Source organism: Ursus maritimus, unplaced genomic scaffold (genome assembly GCF_017311325.1).
Source record: "Ursus maritimus isolate PB19 unplaced genomic scaffold, ASM1731132v1 scaffold_26, whole genome shotgun sequence".
In the NCBI taxonomy this organism is placed as follows: Eukaryota; Metazoa; Chordata; class Mammalia; order Carnivora; family Ursidae; genus Ursus; species Ursus maritimus.
Window position 1 is genome coordinate 30,721,386 of NW_024425119.1, and position 18,393 is coordinate 30,739,778.

General features: G+C 38.3%; 1 protein-coding gene across 1 annotated transcript in view; it reads right to left on the reverse strand.

The window, feature by feature from the left end:
- The window catches only part of CPNE8 (copine 8), a 210,098-nt gene that overhangs the window by 180,555 nt on the left and 11,150 nt on the right, over nt 1–18,393 (reverse strand). The gene's annotated exons all lie outside the window — the stretch shown is intronic.

Sequence of the window (18,393 nt, forward strand, 5' to 3'; positions counted from 1 at the left end):
AACTGTTTCAGGTTTCCTTTTATCCCTTCACGAATCAGTATACAGATGGTCAGCAATGTTTCCTGAATTGAATTTTGAGTTGTGAAACTGATCAAAACTGTTTGGGATTCAGAGCACACGATCCCATCAGTCCACGCAATTAGAAGGCAACAGTGAAGCACTGTCTATTGACATTTCTGTGACATCAGTTCAGAGGAGTTTTGTTGCTACTCTGGTTTGGGAATTTAAGATGAACATGCAAATCTTTATTAAAGATTTTTTCAGCGGAAGAAAAAATTTAAAAGGTGGACAAAGCTATTATGAGCATCTATTTATTCTTATCTACAGATATTTCCATATCTAAACCAGAATAAAAATGGAAAATCAGAAACTGTGAAAGTTTGGATTCCTCTAATATTGGGCTATCCTGTGTACCTTCAATGGTAGTAATGCAGTCCTGTACTTTATGCTCATAACAATAACCCTGAGTAATCAAAAAAAATTAATTCAGTATGCCTTGATTAATAAGACAATTGGAAAAATTTCCATCTAAAAAAACAGATTATTTTCTTAAATATGATAATTTGAAGCTATACTCTTGTACAAAAAAATCTGGCTATCTAGAAGGGTGACTTGAATGTTCCAGAAGTTAAATTTGTCCTTCTTACTCATCCTTTCTTAATTGGTAATAACTTATAAGAACAAATCACATTTTTATGGTTAATACTTATACTAAAAATCTCATCTTTAAACTGTCTTATTTCTCCACCCAAGACTACTACTCATGCGCATTTATCTGTACTGCCCATGGTATTTGAAAGGCCTTTTTATTTTTTTTTTTAAGGTTTTATTTATTTATTTGACAGAGAGACAACCAGTGAGAGAGGAAACACAAGCAGGGAGAGTGGGATAGGAAGAAGCAGGCTCCCAGTGGAGAAGCCCAATGTGGGGCTCAATCCCTGGACCCTAGGATCACACCCTAAGCGGAAGGCAGACACTTAACGACTGAGCCACCCAGGCGCCCCTGAAAGGCCTTTTTAAATATCAAAGTGATATCCTTTCTTATTTCAGGTTCTCAAAAATTATTGCTTCCATGGAATCATTGTACAGTAAGAAAATAAAAATACAGTCAACAGAAAATACAGCACAGACCAAAAAAAATGACATTATGTCTTGAAACATTTCCTAAAAAGAAGAGAAAATATTAGACATATTTATATTTGGAATTAAGTCGGCTTCAAAAACCACTAGTCAGAAATCAAATTAAAATAATCCTTCTGACCGTAAGCAGACATCGTGACTCCAGCAATGGTTAGCAAACAGTAAATTAAAACATTTCCACTTGAAAAATTACTGTGATATATATTTACAAAGGTGGCTCTCCACTTAAGTGGAAGTTCTTCAGCCCTTCCCGTGTCTCCAGCCTTTTGCTCACTAGTGTCCTTAAAAAATGTAATTCAGCTCTTTCTTTCAGAGTTCATGATAATCTAGTCGAGATGACAGTGCAAAATAGTGCAACATGGTTGGGACTCAAAAACTATGTTATACACTTATTTAAAAGAAAATAATGTGATTTCAGTGCCTATTTATCTTTAAAAAAAATAAAAAACAAAAACCTGCAACTTTCAACCCCAAATATAAAATGGATTTCTAGTAGGAGTAAAAATAAACATTTTTAACCACAGATTCTACAGGTTAACATTGTTTCTTCTAGCTATTACGGTCCATAATATACATGGTAAGATCAAAAATAAACAAAGAAACAAAAAAATCTTGGATCCTTTACCTGATAAGAAATACAACTCCATAATTTCTTTATAAATTAGCCCCTGATATTAGCAACTTAAATTTCCCACTGGTGTTTGACAACAAATTTCATCAATAAAATTCAAACATATACGATTTCAAAAGTTTGGAAAAGGCAAATATTCTTAAATAGTATATACAGTATAAAAGACGAGGGATTATCAAAATTCATCATAAAGTTCGGGTTGGTGATAGAAATGAAGATTTTTACCTCTACATCCTATTAGAAATAAAGCACGTTCACATTAAGTAAAATAAAACAGGTCCAATTGCAAAGGCTGTTTTATAAATAAGAAACTAAGCTGAGGCTTGGAGAGCCTGAATAAATGAGTAAGAACACACTTAGCCCGGTATCATCCAGGGGACTCAGCCCTTCTAAATCTGACTTCTCTGTTCTTCACAAAATGCCATACTGTCTGGAGAAGTCCAGAAGAAACAACTTATTTTCCTGTAAGTGTTGGAAATATGGAAGCCCCCCACCCAAATTATACCTATTGGTGGAGCCACTAGAGTATAAAATAAAATAAATTCCTGTCCAAAGACCAATATGAAGAGCAATCCTGACTACAGAATGGAGACAAACAGGAGACCAAACATAACTTTATTCACCACAGAAAAATATCTTCGCTTCCTATGTGAGGAACTGTAATAATAATAATAATAATACACAGACACGTGCACACACACACACCACTCATTAGCTTTTATGTGGGAAAGTTACACTTCCTTCCACAGAGCTGTCATTTGCTTAAGCCTGGATGCCTATAATTGAATGCCTATTATAAGTTTATAATGTGAGGATACATATAATCCTGAATGTATCTTTTTATTCTGTAAATCTAGATGTAGCTAAAACAAGGAAGAGAGCAAAGTCCTAAAAAGAAATTATGGAAAACTGTAGCATGTGAGTAAGAAACTTTACATGAAGAAATAACTTAATCGCAATTATAATCTGTGAATTGCCTGAGTTGTTCTAGTAACCACTCATCCTCCAATTTCAATTAAAATTCCTGGACTTAAAAGAATACAATTGAAATAGCATCACTAAAGCAGAGGCTCAATCAATTAAACCCTAACCTGCATGAAGAAATACCAGGTTAATGGAAGAGGCGCATTTTACACGAAACCTGAAATAGGAGAGTAGATAAGCAAGAATTAGTAATACCTTTCCAGGACCATCCAGAAGAAAGGATTCCCTGACTCCCCCCTTAACTATTTAATCCTCATAGGTATTGATCCCTTATAACCCTTGTATTAGACTGATGCATCAAGCTACCCTCCCCGATGACAACAGTCAGTTCGCTCATCCTATAACCCTGTCTGCTCTGATTTTATGCTCAAGTCACCTTCTGATTTTAAGATAGTTCTCATACCATTATTAGCACAGAACTGGCCAACTGGCCAACATGAATATTATAGTTTTCCTGGCCATCGTACTTTTTATTCTCTTTCCAAGAGCCATATTGAACAGCCTGGTTAGCCCCTTAAAATGACCTCTCAGCTAAAGACTCTTGTCGTTCTCTAACTGGAAAACAGCAATTCCCTTTAGACTTCAGTGTAAATCGGCAAGTATTTTTCGACGAAATACTCTATGCCCGAGACCTAATTAAACACTACCAAAGACAGAATAAATATTAAAGACATGTTCCCTTTATTTGAAGAAGCCTGAATTGTACTAGGTAGACAAACTCACAGAAATGACTAAACAGCAGGGGTGCCTGGGTGGCTCAGCCAGTTAAGTGTCTAACTTGGTTTCAGCTCAGGTCATGATCCCACGTTTGTGAGATCGAGCCCCGCATTGGGCTCCACACTAGGCATGGAGCCTGCTTAAGATTTTCTCTCTCTCTCTCTCTCTCTCTCTCAAAAAACAAAACAAAAAACAAAACCCACCACCAACAACAACTTAAATAGCAATATTGGACTGTATATAAAATAACTGTTATGGGGAGAAAAAACAGTAACCTAAAAATAGAGTCAGATTAAGATACAATGCTAAAAAAAAAAAATCAGGTACAATGGTTAGCACTTTTCCCAACTATTTTTAAAAATATACTAGAGAAAAAAAAACAATTTATAGGTATGTGTATATAATTAAAAACTCACCAATGAATATCTTGAAATAAGTATCTTAATTTTCAGAAGTTCAAAGATCCTTCTCTGTTATATTCATATATAATAAAGCTTTATGAGTGGGATACTAAAGCTTCTAACTCTTCATGTCTACAGTGAGCAAACAAGTTTAACATGATCTATTAAGGTAACAGTGATCTGTGAGTTAACCTAAAAGTTGTAGGCCTGCTACTCTCTCTTTCTACTCAGTAAATGAAATCACCTAATAAATATTCTTCTTTGACAGTGTGGTAAATATTGAATTTTTTAAAAATTCTTTAAAAGGGAAACAAATACCATTATCCTAACTAACACAGATGCAATTTGGAGAAGAAAATCTACTTGATATGTATGATAAATTTTAAAGTTAATAGTTCCGCAGTAAAAACAATTTTATTATTCGTGACCTTTTAAAGCGTTAATTTAACAAAACAAACACTATAGTTGTTTTAGGGAATAAATCTTCAAATTGAAGACATGAAGTGAGTTCCAAAAAGCAACACTCCCGGTGGCCAACAAAGCTTAAGCAGGTAAAGGGAGTCTACTGCTGTGCCTGATCGGAACTGTTTAATTTCTCCTAAGAACAAAAAAAGGAGCTTACAAATCGAGCCAAATAAGATACTGTTCCATTTCATTTTCCACAGGAGCAAAAATAGAGCCTATGGAGCAGAACAATGCTTCCTCATTTTACAGCCCAGCATAAATTGTCCACGAGCGGACAGAGAACCAGTTCCTGCATCATACAGCCTCCCCCTCAGAGTCGTTCCGTATCTATAAACAGAATGCCTCTGGATTTGATTAAAATTTAAGCAACTGTTGGGAGCCTTTTATTTGCTGTTCTTCGGCACCGTCGGGGCCTTGCTGGCTGCCCGCGAGCTCTTCATGAACTGCTGCTTAGGCACCCGCCGAACGGAGCGCAACTGCCAGGGCTCAAGCAGCACCCGCCGAACGAATGAACGGTTTTAGTTTCCAGTCAAAAGCATCGGCTTCTTTCACTGTAGATACGGTGAGGTGTCTTCTTATGAAAAGAAGAACAGAAGAGGTGGCATTTCGGGCCTTTGCCCTAATAAGTAATCCATTAACTGAAACAACACCAGAGTGACCGCTTTACTGGCATCATAAACATACCCCGTGTCACATACCCCCTGTCACTCGGCCAGGCGTTATACTGTCTTACAGACTAGAACAAGGAAGTTCTTGGAGGCTATATATATAAATATATATTATATATATTATATAAATATAAATATAAATATTTTATATATTTATAAATATTATATATTTATATATGCATTTATTTATAAATAAATATATAAAGGCATATGCATATTCATATATATGCATTAAAATATATATATTTATATATATTTATTTTTCAATGCACATACACATAAAATGGTTTTCAGAGGTGTTTTTTTTTTTGTATATAAAGACAAGGAAATCAAAAGTTTTTTGAGCAACTGAAAGGAAATTTATCCCATCTTCGAAGTGATTTGAATGTAATATTTAATCATCTTGGACTCATTTATTTAATCTCTATTTATATTATTATTATCACTCATTGAACAAATATTATCTCTGGAAATGAAGCACAGAAATTGAAGGAAAAAAAACATTTTTCCTGAAACTACAATTTCTACGGCAAAGGGGAAACAGGTTACGCATAGGCAAAAAGTAAAGCTTTCAGGAATGAAAAATGAAGCATTTTGAAAACGAAGCTTACTAAAATGTCAAAGTCATCTAGAATCTTAGATACCAAGTAATTCTGAAGGATAGGGTCATTGGAAAGTACTTAACAAGATTATCTGGCTTTCAAGAAAATAAGAATACACTTTCAGGTTTGAAGTTGTGCAAATAGACTACAAATTCAGCTCCATAGCTGCCTCTCGTAGCCTGAGCAACCAAGGAGAACTCTATCATACAGGCACACATTTTCCCACAAACACTGGAAATAAAATACTTTCGGTTGTTTTCAGTTTTGCCGAAATTGGTTGTTTAAAGTATTTATATATTAGTACTGCAGAGCTGAAAGGATCAGTGATAAAAATATTTTTTCTTTTTTTTTTAAGATTCTATTTATTTGACAGAAAGAGGTAGAGAGAATGGGGGTGAGGGGGGTGGGAAGCAGACATCCCGTTGAGCAGGGAGCCTGCCTCAGGGCTCCATCCTAGGACCGGAACCAAAGGCAGACGTTCAACAGACTGAGCCACCCAGGTGACCCAGAAATATATTTTCAATCCTTGCATGGGTTGAACTCAGTTTAGATATTAAAAGAAATTACAGAGGCAGATCATTAAGGGTGAAAACTTTTATGTTTCTCTAAAGGTATTCAGTATGATTGATATTCTTGGAAATTACTTAAAAGAAAACCCAGGCTTTTTCAGAATGTGACTTGTCAGAGCTCTGGTTTGCCTGAGCTGAGGTAAATAGAAGAACCCATTGGTTTGAAGTAATATAAGGTTAACTCAGGGTAATACAAGCTTTCAGAAAAGGGTACAAAACCCAATTCCTGCTTTAAGCTGGAGAAGAGATACATAACATTTAACAAAAATGGACAGGATAAAAAGACAGAACAGGATATGGGGCTTCTTAAAAACCAAAAACTCCGGTACAAAACTAATCTCATTATATTTTCCCCAATCTTGCAACTCCATTCCGTATCTCAGTAAGTGGCAACCACAGAAGGCAAGATAATGCCCCCTCCCAAACATATCAGGCAGGTCCTCATCCCTAGAACCTACACGTGACCTTATTTGGGAGAAAAAAAGTTCTGCGCTGATGTGATTATATTATAAATCCTGAGATGAGGGGATTATCCTGGATTATGTGAGTGAGCCCTAAACATAATCACATATAAAAGAAGAAGCCAGAGGGAGATTTGACACAGACAGGAAACAACGATGTGAACAAAACAGAGAGAACTAAGACTCTGGCGTTGGAGACCAAAAGGAGGCAGCCACAAGCCATGGCATGCTGGCAGCCACCAGAATCTGGAAAAGGCAAGGAACGGATTCTCTGTCACAGCCCCAGAGGGACAGCAGCCTGGCCAGCGTCTTGGTTTCTGCTACTGACCTCACACTTCTGGGCTCCAGAACTGTGAGAGAATAACTTTCTCTTGTTGCAAGCCAACAAGTTGGTGGTCATCTGTTACACAGTTGTGGGATCCTCTCACAGCAACTCCTCACACAGCAACATGCTCCAACCCACCCTCTCTCTTCCAAGCCAGACTCCAGAGCCAGCCTCTCCAATCCCTCGTTTCCCTATTCCTCTCTCCCCGGATGCTTCCCTCCACCTTGGCTTCTGCATCCAAGTCCCAACTACTTCCCAGACCTCAGAGCTCTTAAGTGATCTTCCTGCCTCCTGTGTCCCAGTTCATTCACCAAGATGCCTCCAAGAGCAATAAAGATTCTGTGGAGATACAGGAAAACCTCATCAAATGGCCCCATTGCAGGAAACCCATTACCTACAGAAACTCCAAACTCCCCAAGATGGCACTAAATACCTGCTACATTCTGACCCTGGCTTTATCTCCAGCTGCACCTCTATCCATCTTCCATATCATGGACTCTGCTCCAGACATTTCAGATTTTTTGCAGTCCCTTACACTAATATTGCCTCACATTTCTGTACTCGCGTTTTCCCCACAGCATCCCCTTTCCCGAAATTTCCTCACCAAGCTCATTCCTGGTGGGGAATGTGAATTCCTCTCTCTTCCCACTGCAGTGCTCTGGGAAGGCAGATTATTCCCTCCCGTGTACCCTATCATACCCAGCTTGAACACACATCACAAATTCTGCACCTGCTACTTATTTAATGAGCATGGTGCCAGGCTCTATGATGAGCATTTTAAATACATCATTTCACTTAACCCTCAACACAATCCTAAAAATGTAGCAGTTATTATCAGACTCCATATTCCAGAGGAGATAACAATATTCAGAGATGTTAAATAAAGTGCTAAAAGTCACAAGAATAGTTAAGTGTTTACGGTACATTTCTGCAAATTTTTTATCGATTTATAATTTTGATTTTGAGTTTTTATTTTTGTATTGGCTATACTTCCTGAGAACAAAATGAAATGAATGGCAACTACTGTTATTATTCATCACTTTAGAAGCTCTAGGGAATAAGATACAACGTGCAGATTTAATTTTATATCTAGAAAAAAAAACCAAGAGAATTAATAAAAATCTTTCAAAATTAATAAGATAATTCAGTAAAGCAATTGGAGGCATGATGAAAACAAAAAAATCAATAATTGTCCTAGGTATCAACTGTTAATAATTCTCCTATCCCTTATGGACTTTTTGGTAGATACCTGTTGCCTTCAGTTACTGAAGTAATGTGCAGGCTCTGCAGCTCTTACGGTGTACCATTACCCTGCTGTCAAGTCTCAGACCAAATTCTGCCCAAGAAACACTTGTTACTGAGTGGGACTCAAAACAGTCACACAATATGCTCTATGTGTTTAACCGAGGTCTGGCTCTCTGCTGTTTTCAGGCATTCCAAACAGTACCGTAAGGCATATGTGATAATATTCTGGTAGCAAGATTCACCTAACCTTCTGGTCAAATCAGTCTAGAGAACCCTCCAAACATTCTGCACCCATGACCAAGGAAGTCCTTAGGCCTAGAGCACCACTACAAATGGTGGAAACACAGCATTCACCAGGTATATACGACCTGTTCACTTGCGCAATATTTCTAGCTAATATACGTATCTTTCTTTTGTAACAGCTTTACTCAGATATAATTCTCATACTGTAAAGTTCACCCTTTTAAAGTGTACAATTCAGCAGTTTTATAGTATATTTCAGAGTTGTGCAATCATCATTTCCATCTAATGTTAAAACATTGTACCAACTACACCCACGCCCCCCAAAAAACCTCTACCCATTAGTAGTCAGTCCCCATTCCACCTCCCACAGCCCCTGGTAACCACTAATCCACTTTCTGTCTCCATGTATTTGGCTAATCTGGATATTTCATATAAATGGAATCATACAATATATGGTCTTTTCCGACTAGTTTATTTCACTAAGCCTATTGTTTTTAAGGTTCATCCATGTTGTAGCAAGTATCAGTGCTTTATTCCTTTTTAATGCCAAATAATATTCCATTGTATAGATATACCACAAGCTCATTAGATAATACACATTTGGGCTGTTTCCACTTTTCGGCTATTATCAATAATGCTGCCATGAACATTTGCATATGAATTTTTGTGTGGACACATGATTTCATTTCTCTTGGCTATATACTTGGGACTGGAATTTCCAGTTCACAAGGTAACTCTACTTTTAACATTTGGAGCACTGCCAAACTATTTTTCCAAGTGGCCATACCACTTTACATTCCCACCAGCCACAGGTGAGGGTTCCAGTTTCTCCATTTCCTCTCCAGTGCTTATTACTGTCTGTCTTTTTTATTATAATCATCTAGTGGTCTAAAGTGGTCAGTCCGCAAATCTGATCACCATAAACTTCACCAGTAAAAAAAAAACCAAACCATTTCTGACATCCAGAGTAATTACAAAATCCTCTGGTGCTGATCAAGATAAAGACAGTATGACAGTCCAGAGTAGGCATTTCTGGAGTGTGGACTTCTGATTAATTTCAAATACTAATGGATCCCAACCAAATATGTAGTTCTGACTAAGATATTTTAGATTTAACTCTACAACATAACACACACATCTCTATGATACTGTCTCTGCTGAAATATTTTAAAATAGATTATGGAAAATATAACATCAGCCAGAATCAATTAGAAAAGATTGGGGGAAAAATGTAACACCCTATATATATATTTTTTTAAAGATTTTATTCATTTGACAGAGAGAGAGACAGCCAGCGAGAGAGGGAACACAAGCAGGGGGAGTGGGAGAGGAAGAAGCAGGCTCATAGCAGAGGAGCCCAATGTGGGGCTCGATCCCACAACGCCAGGATCACGCCCTGAGCCAAAGGCAGACGCTTAACCACTGTGCCACCCAGGCGCCCCACATACTATTTTTTAAATCTTGGCATGAAGAATACTTTCTAAGCTTTACACAAACCTCAGAGAAAAGCTTAACTTATCTGATAATGAATGTATTTTAAACTTCTATACAGAAATGATACAGTAATTAAAATACAACATTTGTTACATATATGTTGGATAAAATGTTAAAGCTATAAATATGCAACGCATTCTCTAAATAATGGGCTAAAGAAGTGAATAGGCATTTACTCACTGAACGTATTATATGAAGTTCATACTCAATAGTAATCAGTGACATGCAAATAAAATAAATAAGATACTGTTCTGTGATACAGATAAATAAATATTAGCTGCATGAATTATGGCTCGTTTAGCTCTTAGTGACATAAAGAGGGAAACGCATGATGAAAATGTGGAGATGTTTTATGGAACCCAGAGTTAGGAATGAAACTGACCCTATGGAAAGAACTAAACAAGAACAGAACCACAAAGCCTTGACAAATCAACAGAGACCAGCACCATGAGGCAAGGAGCAGGACTCCAGGGTCAAACAGGCAGCAAGACCACTGCCAGGCTCTGCAGCAAAAGGGCCTACTGCAACTTCCCAGTAGCCTGTCAACGGCAGAATTGTAACAATAGCAGAGAGCGCTCTGTGCAGGTGGCAGAGAAGGAAAAGGGGTTAACTGGGATGGCAGCTGAGGTATTCACTTGCAGATGTACGCTCTGAGTTCCTGCTCTCTAGGCAGAGGGTACCACGCCTGCAGAAAGGAAGTCGGCTTCAGATATTTATCCATGGAAAATCCAAGAACAAACTGGACTGCCACCTTGTCGAAGTCATCATAACATGGATATTAGTGGATACAGGCCTTAAATATATCTCAATAGGGGGACCAGGAGGTATGCGCTGGTTGATATGCTCTATCACTGGGTGGAATCTGGGGTGATTTGTACATACTCCTTTGTTCTTTCCAGTGCTGCTCGGTTTCATGTGGGTGCACACACGCATGTGTGTGTTCTTACATGAGCACGTAGCACTTTTCTAAAGCTTAGTAATTTTTTTAGAGAGCCTTCGCTATCTTCCTGAGGTAATCCACTGTTTTCCAACTATTTCTGTTGAATGCCAGTATAAAAATAAGAGTTCCTTGGGGAGCCTGGGTGGTTCAGTCAGTTAAGCAGCTGCCTTCAGCTCAGGTCATGATCCCAGGGTCCTGGGATCGAGTCCCGCATCGGGCTCCTTGCTCAGCGGGGAGCCTGCTTCTCTCTCCGCCTGCCGCTCCCCCTGCTTGTGTGCCCTCTCCCTCTCTGACAAATAAATAAATAAAATCTTAAAAAAAAATTTTATACCATACAATCCTCATAGCAACTATATGAAAAGGAACTTCTCTCCTCATTTATAAACCAAAACAGAGAGAGATTAACTTATCTAAACTGACTTGGCAATATATGGAGCTGCAGTTAAAACCCAGATATTTCAGTCTCTAAACTTGTGCTCTGCTCCTTAATACATTACACCATTTCCCTTATTATGTGACAGCACTTGAAACTGTGTATCATCATTTTCCTCAATCCCTTCTCCTGCCTGCTCTGAAAGCAATACCTGTTTTCAGCTCACTTGCTAACAGCTAGCTGGGAAATGACCTTGCACATATTTTAAACAATTTTCAGGGTTTATTACTTCTCCCGGAATCATTGCATGAAGCATGTTTGCAGGTGACAATCACTTGTCCAAACACCAAGAGCTAGTGACCGTGAGAGGTGCACAGATCACCACCAAGTAGAAAGCTGAAGGCTAACACTACCTGTCAACATCAGCTCAGAGGTACCTGCCTTGCACACCACTTCAAAAATATATTGGTCACATGATTAGGTTTTCTCACTCTATGTTTCTTTGTCTATTAGTTGTTGAGCAACGTATTGCTTCTATGGGGTAAAAAGTAATGTGTCTTCAGGCTCAACATTAAAAAAAAAATCTTTATATGCAAGGTTGTCTTGAGTCGGCTCTCTTTAAGACTTAAACAACCAATGCGTAGGCTATGCCAATGAGAAAAAATATCATGCCTATGAAGGTAAGGTTAGATTGGCTGGGTTTTGTTTTGATTGGTTCTCCAGATTTTAAGTAACATCTTCTGTAATTTCTTTGGATCACTGATCACTGAACAAGTGAAATGTCCTGAAGAGCAATCTGAGAATCAGCAACAGAGTTTAAACAGAAGGAATTAATTTGGAACAGAAATGTGTTTGTAAACATAAATGACCAGGGGAGATAGGGAAACTGAAAATAATTTTCTAATAGGCATCTGTTATCCTTGTCACAAATGATTAAACCAGGAATTTGTCCCTGACTCAAAAACACTCATCTAGGGTCCAGAAAATAAGTAAATAAACAAATAAAGCTCATTAGCAATGATGAAACCATGCTACCTACAGTATTTGACAAATCCTAGAAAATAACGGAATGAAGCAAGTATAGGCAATTGTTCAGCCATGTCTCCTTGTTCCTGTCTTCATACAACTGATTTTTTTCTCAAATCAATTGATGTTACACTCTCCTCTGTACTTATGCCTTCCAGTAATGGTTCCCTTTCATCTGGGATGCTCTACTTTCCTCTCTTCAACTATACATTGAATAAATAATTATTAAACACTATCTATATGCAAAATATTGGTTTAGATACTAAATGGATATAAAGGTGAGTAAGAGAGGCTCCTGGGTGGCTCAATCAGTCATGAATGACCTGCCTTCGGTTCAGGTCATAATCCCAGGGTCCTAGGATAGAGCCCCGCACTGGGCTCCCTGCTCAGTGCGAAGCCTGCTTCTTCCTCTCTTCTGCCTACGGCTCCCCCTGCTTGTGCTCTTTCTCTCTCTGTCAAATAAATAAATACAATCTTTAAAAAAAAAAAAAAAAGGTAAGACACAGTTCCTGTCCTATAGGAATTTATAATTTAATAGTTGTCTGATACTCTTTCAAATGTTTATTCAACAAGCACTAAGTTATTAAGTGACAGAAAAAGGACTTGGTGTTGGACACTGTGACATGAACACATGGGCTCCTGATCCTAGTTTATATTCTATTATTCTTTACAAATCTGTAAAGAAATATGTGCAGCAGAATGCAGAATGTGTATAATAAATTCATTACAGATGACAGAAAGGGAGGGATAGTCAATTCTACCCAAAAGATCAGGGAAAGTACTGTCTATTGAGTCCATCAAGTGAAATAACAAAGTGAGGCAGAACTATTCCCGTGAGAACCAAGGCTTGGGCACCATAGTCCTCTCAGGAAATGCAGGTGGTCCGAAATGACTTAGAGTTTAGGAGAGAGTTTTTAGAGGCCAGTGGGGAGGAAGAGGGTGGTGGGACATGGAGAGAAAGGGATGAGGCTGAAAAGCTAGGTCAGGGTTTGTAAGGTTCTCATGGACTTAATACATAGGCAATTAAAGGTTTTTAAACTACAGAGTAAGAGTATGATGGTATTTGCTTTCTGAACAGGCCTCTAGCAGTTCCATGTGCAGGATTAATGGCACAGAGGAGGAGAGTGGCCACAGCAAGATGTGAGGTGGGGAGAGCGAAGGAACTTTTGCCATGGTGTCCACAGGAGTCAGACATGCCTGGACCCAGTCAGAAGCAGAGAAGTCAGCCATGCTAAAGAGACAGGAGATCAAGGCTTGAGGTTCAACTGGCAGAAATTCTACAGGGCTTGGGGGAATAGAGAAAATGGTAGGGAGGACTTATTCCCTTGAGGGAAGCAAACTGGAATTCTCAGGAGTGCCTGTACATAGTTTGAAAAATCTCTGAAGCAATTCTGATGATGATAACCCTTGTTTTGAGTAGCTGGTGGAAATCATGCGCCCAAAATGAAAGTGATGCAACCACCCAATAATTTCATTTTTTAAATCACAGCTTTTTATACGTGTGCTAGAAATGTTCCTCAATCATCTTCATCATATCACCAAGTTATTAAACGAATTCATCCACGTATCGTCCTCACTGAAACAAAGTAGCTCTCTCTTTCTTTTTCTAGTAAGAACCACTACTGAGGTCAGTGTCTCTGGAAAGATTCAATGTAATAAGGCAGGATATAACATTTCAGGCAAAATACAATCAATTGAACACTTAGATACTTCAGCTGTGTCACAAGCACTTTGGAAATTCTTTAGCCCATCCAACAAAACGTTATAACCAGACAAGTGCAAGAAACAATATGACTTACAGACAGTGACTTGACTTAAGTAAATGTGCTCATTTTTTTACTTGTGCACATAAAAAGAAGTGGGTTTTCCCCCCTTTTCTAGAGAAAGTATTATTTCCTCTTCCATCTTCTCATTAACACGTCTTTTTAGTTGAATTTAGACTTTTCTAAAATTTTGTTTTACCTCTTTATGACACAAAATTAAAATTGGTGGAACAAAAACACAGGGTCTGGCAGAAAGTACAGCAGCAGGTAAGAAACCTATTGCTTCTTGTAGAGGCCAGGCGACCAAACAGTTCTTCTCACCCTTGATTCTACCCAAGTGAGACCATCATGCCCTGCTGCACTTTAGCAGTTCACCAAGTAATTTATTAGAAACATTTCTCCCCAAGACAAAATCTTCCTTGGGTCAAAGATGTGCTCATTCATTTTCTTATTTAGATATGTTATACAGGATCTCATCATATATACAAATTCTATCATTTCTCTTTTTTTGCATATTATTCATCCCTGATTAAATAAGCAAATCACCTGCTGTTTAGAAAGTAGTAAGTGTCCACTTCTAAAACTAGTTTTGTTATTTGGAGGCAAAGTCAGTGCATTTAAAATTATTATTTGTCTCTCATTTGTTCACAAATAAAACTTTATGGGATGTTTTATGTACATTAAGTAAGATGGGGTAACTACATGCTTTTATTAAATTGTACTGGTAAAATGAGTTATTTTAGTGCTCTTACTGTATATTCAAACCAATATTTTAAAAAGTATAGACAGAGACAAATTCATGTGTGTCCAGATTCATTCTTCCAATCTGTCCATAAGGCAGCAAAAGTTTATTAAAAACCTTCCAATGTGCAAAGCAAGCAGATAAGCTTTTGAAAATCAACAATAAGACAAATATGCACTCAAAGTTGGTAGGGGAGAGAAATATGCAAAAAACCTAAATAATTACGTCAAAATAAAATAAAAGTACAAGAAATGCAGTGTAGGAACTCAAAGGAGGAAATGATGAATTCCGGTTCAGGAATCTAGTAAAACATTAGGGGGTTGCTCCAAGGGAGGTATAAAGGCATACCAACTTTCTTTTGATTTGCTTTATTGTAGTTCACAGATAGTGTGCTTTTTTTTACACATTTAAAGCAACCCTATGTCGAGCAAGTCATTCGGTGTTATTTTCCCAGCAGCATTTTCTCACTTTGTGTCCGTGTCACATTTTGGTAATTCTAATAGTATTTCAAACATTTTCATTGTTAGTATGTTATATTTATTAGGTTGATCAGTGATCTTTGATGTTACTATTGTAACATTCTAGTTGTTTTATGGCAACCATGTACCACACCCAAACAAGAAGGCAAACTTAACTGATAAATGTTGTGTGTGTTCTGACTACTCTACTGACCTACTATTCCTCCATCTTTCTCCCTCTCCTCAGGCCTCTCTGTTCGCTGAGACTCAACAATACCGAAATTATTGTTCAAGAGAAAGGAAGAGGGGCGCCTGGGTGGCACAGCGGTTAAGCGTCTGCCTTCGGCTCAGGGCGTGATCCCGGCGTTCTGGGATCGAGCCCCACATCAGGCTCCTCCGCTAGGAGCCTGCTTCTTCCTCTCCCACTCCCCCTTCTTGTGTTCCCTCTCTCGCTGGCTGTCTCCATCTCTGTCGAATAAATAAATAAAATCTTTAAAAAAAAAAAAAAAAGAGAGAAAGGAAGAGCCGTACATCTCTCACTTTACGTCCAAAGCTAGAAATGATTAAGCTATCAACAGCCAAGCCAGGCCAAAAGCTAGGACTCTCTGTAGCCAGTTAGCCAAGCTGTGAATGCAAAGAAAAAAAGTTCTTGAAGGAAATGAAAAGCTCTACTCCAGTGAACACACACTTGATAAGAAAGAATAGAAGCCATATTAATGATATGGAGAAAGTTTGAGAGGTCTGAATCGAAAATCAAACCAGCTGCAACGTTTCCTTAAGCCAAAGCCTAATCCAGAACAAGGCCCTAATTTCCTTCAATTCTATGAAGGCTGAGAGAAGTGACGAAGCTGAAGAAAAGCTGGAGGTTAGCAGGGGTCGGTTCACGAGGAAAGAAGCCATCTCCACAGCATAAAAAGTACAAGGGGAAGTGCAAGTGCTGATGTAGAAGCCACAGCAAATTATCCAGAAGATCAGGCTCAGACCATTAACGAAGGTAGTTACAGCAAACAACAGATTTTCGATGTAGATGCAACAGCTTTCTATTAGAAGATGCTATCTTGGGTGCTCACAGGTGGAGGAGAAGTCATCGTCTGGCTTCAAAACTTCAAAGGGCAGGCTGATTCTCTTGCTAGGGTTTTAATGCAGCTGGCGACTTGAAGCTGAAGCCAATGTTCATGGACCACTCCCAAAATCCTAGGGCCCTTAAGAATTATGCTAAATCTACTCTGCCTATGCTCTATTTAGGGAACAACAAAGCCTGGATGACTGTACATCTATTTACAACATGGTTTACTGAATATTTTAAGCCCACTGTTGAGACCTACTGCTCAGAAAAAGGACTTCTTTCAAAATATTACTGCTCATTGACAATGCACTCAGTCACGCAAAAGCTGCAATGGAGATATACAATGGGATTAACGTGGTTTTCATGCCCGCTAACACAACACCCATTCTGTACCCCATGGATCAAAGAGTGATCTTGACTTTCAAGAATTAACATTTGAGAAATACGTTTCATAAGGCAATAGCTGCCATAGTGATTCCTCTGATGGATCTGGGCAAAGGAAACTGAAAACCTTCTTGAAAGGATTCACCATTCTAGATGCCATTAAGAATGTGTGTGATTCATGAAAAGAGGTTAAAATATTAACATCAACAAGAGTTTGGAAAAAGTTGATTCCAACTCTCATGGATGACTTTGAGGGGTTCAAGACTTCAGTGTGAAAGTAACTGCAGATGTGGTTGAAATAGTAACTAGAATTAAAACTGGAGCCTGAAGATAGGACTGAATTATAGTAATCTCATGATAAAAGTTGAATGGATGAGAAGTTGCTTGTCATGGATGAGCAAAGAAAGTGGTTTCTTGAGATGGCATCTATTCCTAGTGAAGATATTGTAAAGACTGTTAAAAGGACAATAAAGGATTTACAATGTCACATAAATTTAGTTGATAAAGCAGTGGCAGGGTTTGAGAAGATTGCCTCCAATTTTTAAAGAAGTTATACTGTGGATAAAATGCTATCAAACAGCAGCACAGGCTACAGTGAAATTGTCGATGAAGGAAGAGTCAATCGATGCAGCAAACTTCACTGTTGTCTTAATTTAAGAAATTGCTAGAGATACCGCAATCTTCAGCAATGACCACCCTGAGCAGTCAGCAGCCATCAACATCAAGGCAAGACCCACCACCAGCAAAGAGGTGATGACTTCCTGAAAGCTCAGATGATGTTAGCATTTTTTTTAGCAATAAAGGATCTTTAACTAAGATTTGTATATTTTGTTAGACATAATGCCACTGCATACTTAATAGACTGCAGTATAGTATAAGCATAAGTTTTGCATGCATTGAGAAACCAAAAAAATCTATTTGACTCATTTCAGTGCAACATTCCCATTATTGCACTGGTCTGGATCTGAACCTACAATATCTCTGAGGTGTACCTTCAAACCAAGGATAGGCACAGAAACTGGGTGGGGGTAGGGGAGGCTTTCCAGTCTGAAGGAGAAGCACCAACGATGGTGAGAGGCAAGAGTATACCAAAGAGATCTAGAGACTAGCAAGTGCTCCGCTTTGGCTGGAGTCCCTGTCTGAGATGTGACTGGCAGGGGATGGATATCTGTCCAGGATGAGGGAAGACCCTCAACACCATGTTAAAGCTGCTTAGATCCTCTTTTGGGAGAAAAGGAGAAAGACTGAAAGTTTCTGCAAAAGGAAAATCACACAATTCAACCTCTATTTAGAAAGCTAACTACACAACATGTGAAGAATAGACCAAAACATGTTAATTCTGGTGTCACAGAGAATGGTTCAGAGAATATTTTAATATTCTGGGGGGAAATACAACTTCCTGAACAAAAAGGTTGGCAGCAGGAATGGAAAAGGAAGCGACAAACACTTTGCAGAGCCAAGTCAAATAGAAAGTTTCAGTGACTTATCAGACACTCTTAAGTAGGTTAAAGGTTATAACAATAGAAAGCTAATAGTATACACGTCACTTGGTATTGGTTTAGTTTATTTCAAAAACCAAATATAGCATGCTTTCCCTCAAAACCCAGATTTTCCTTAAGAATCTTTCCAGGTGCTACTTAAGGGAGGCAGTACTTAGTAACAACTAATCAGTAAACAAAAAATTGAATCCATTTGC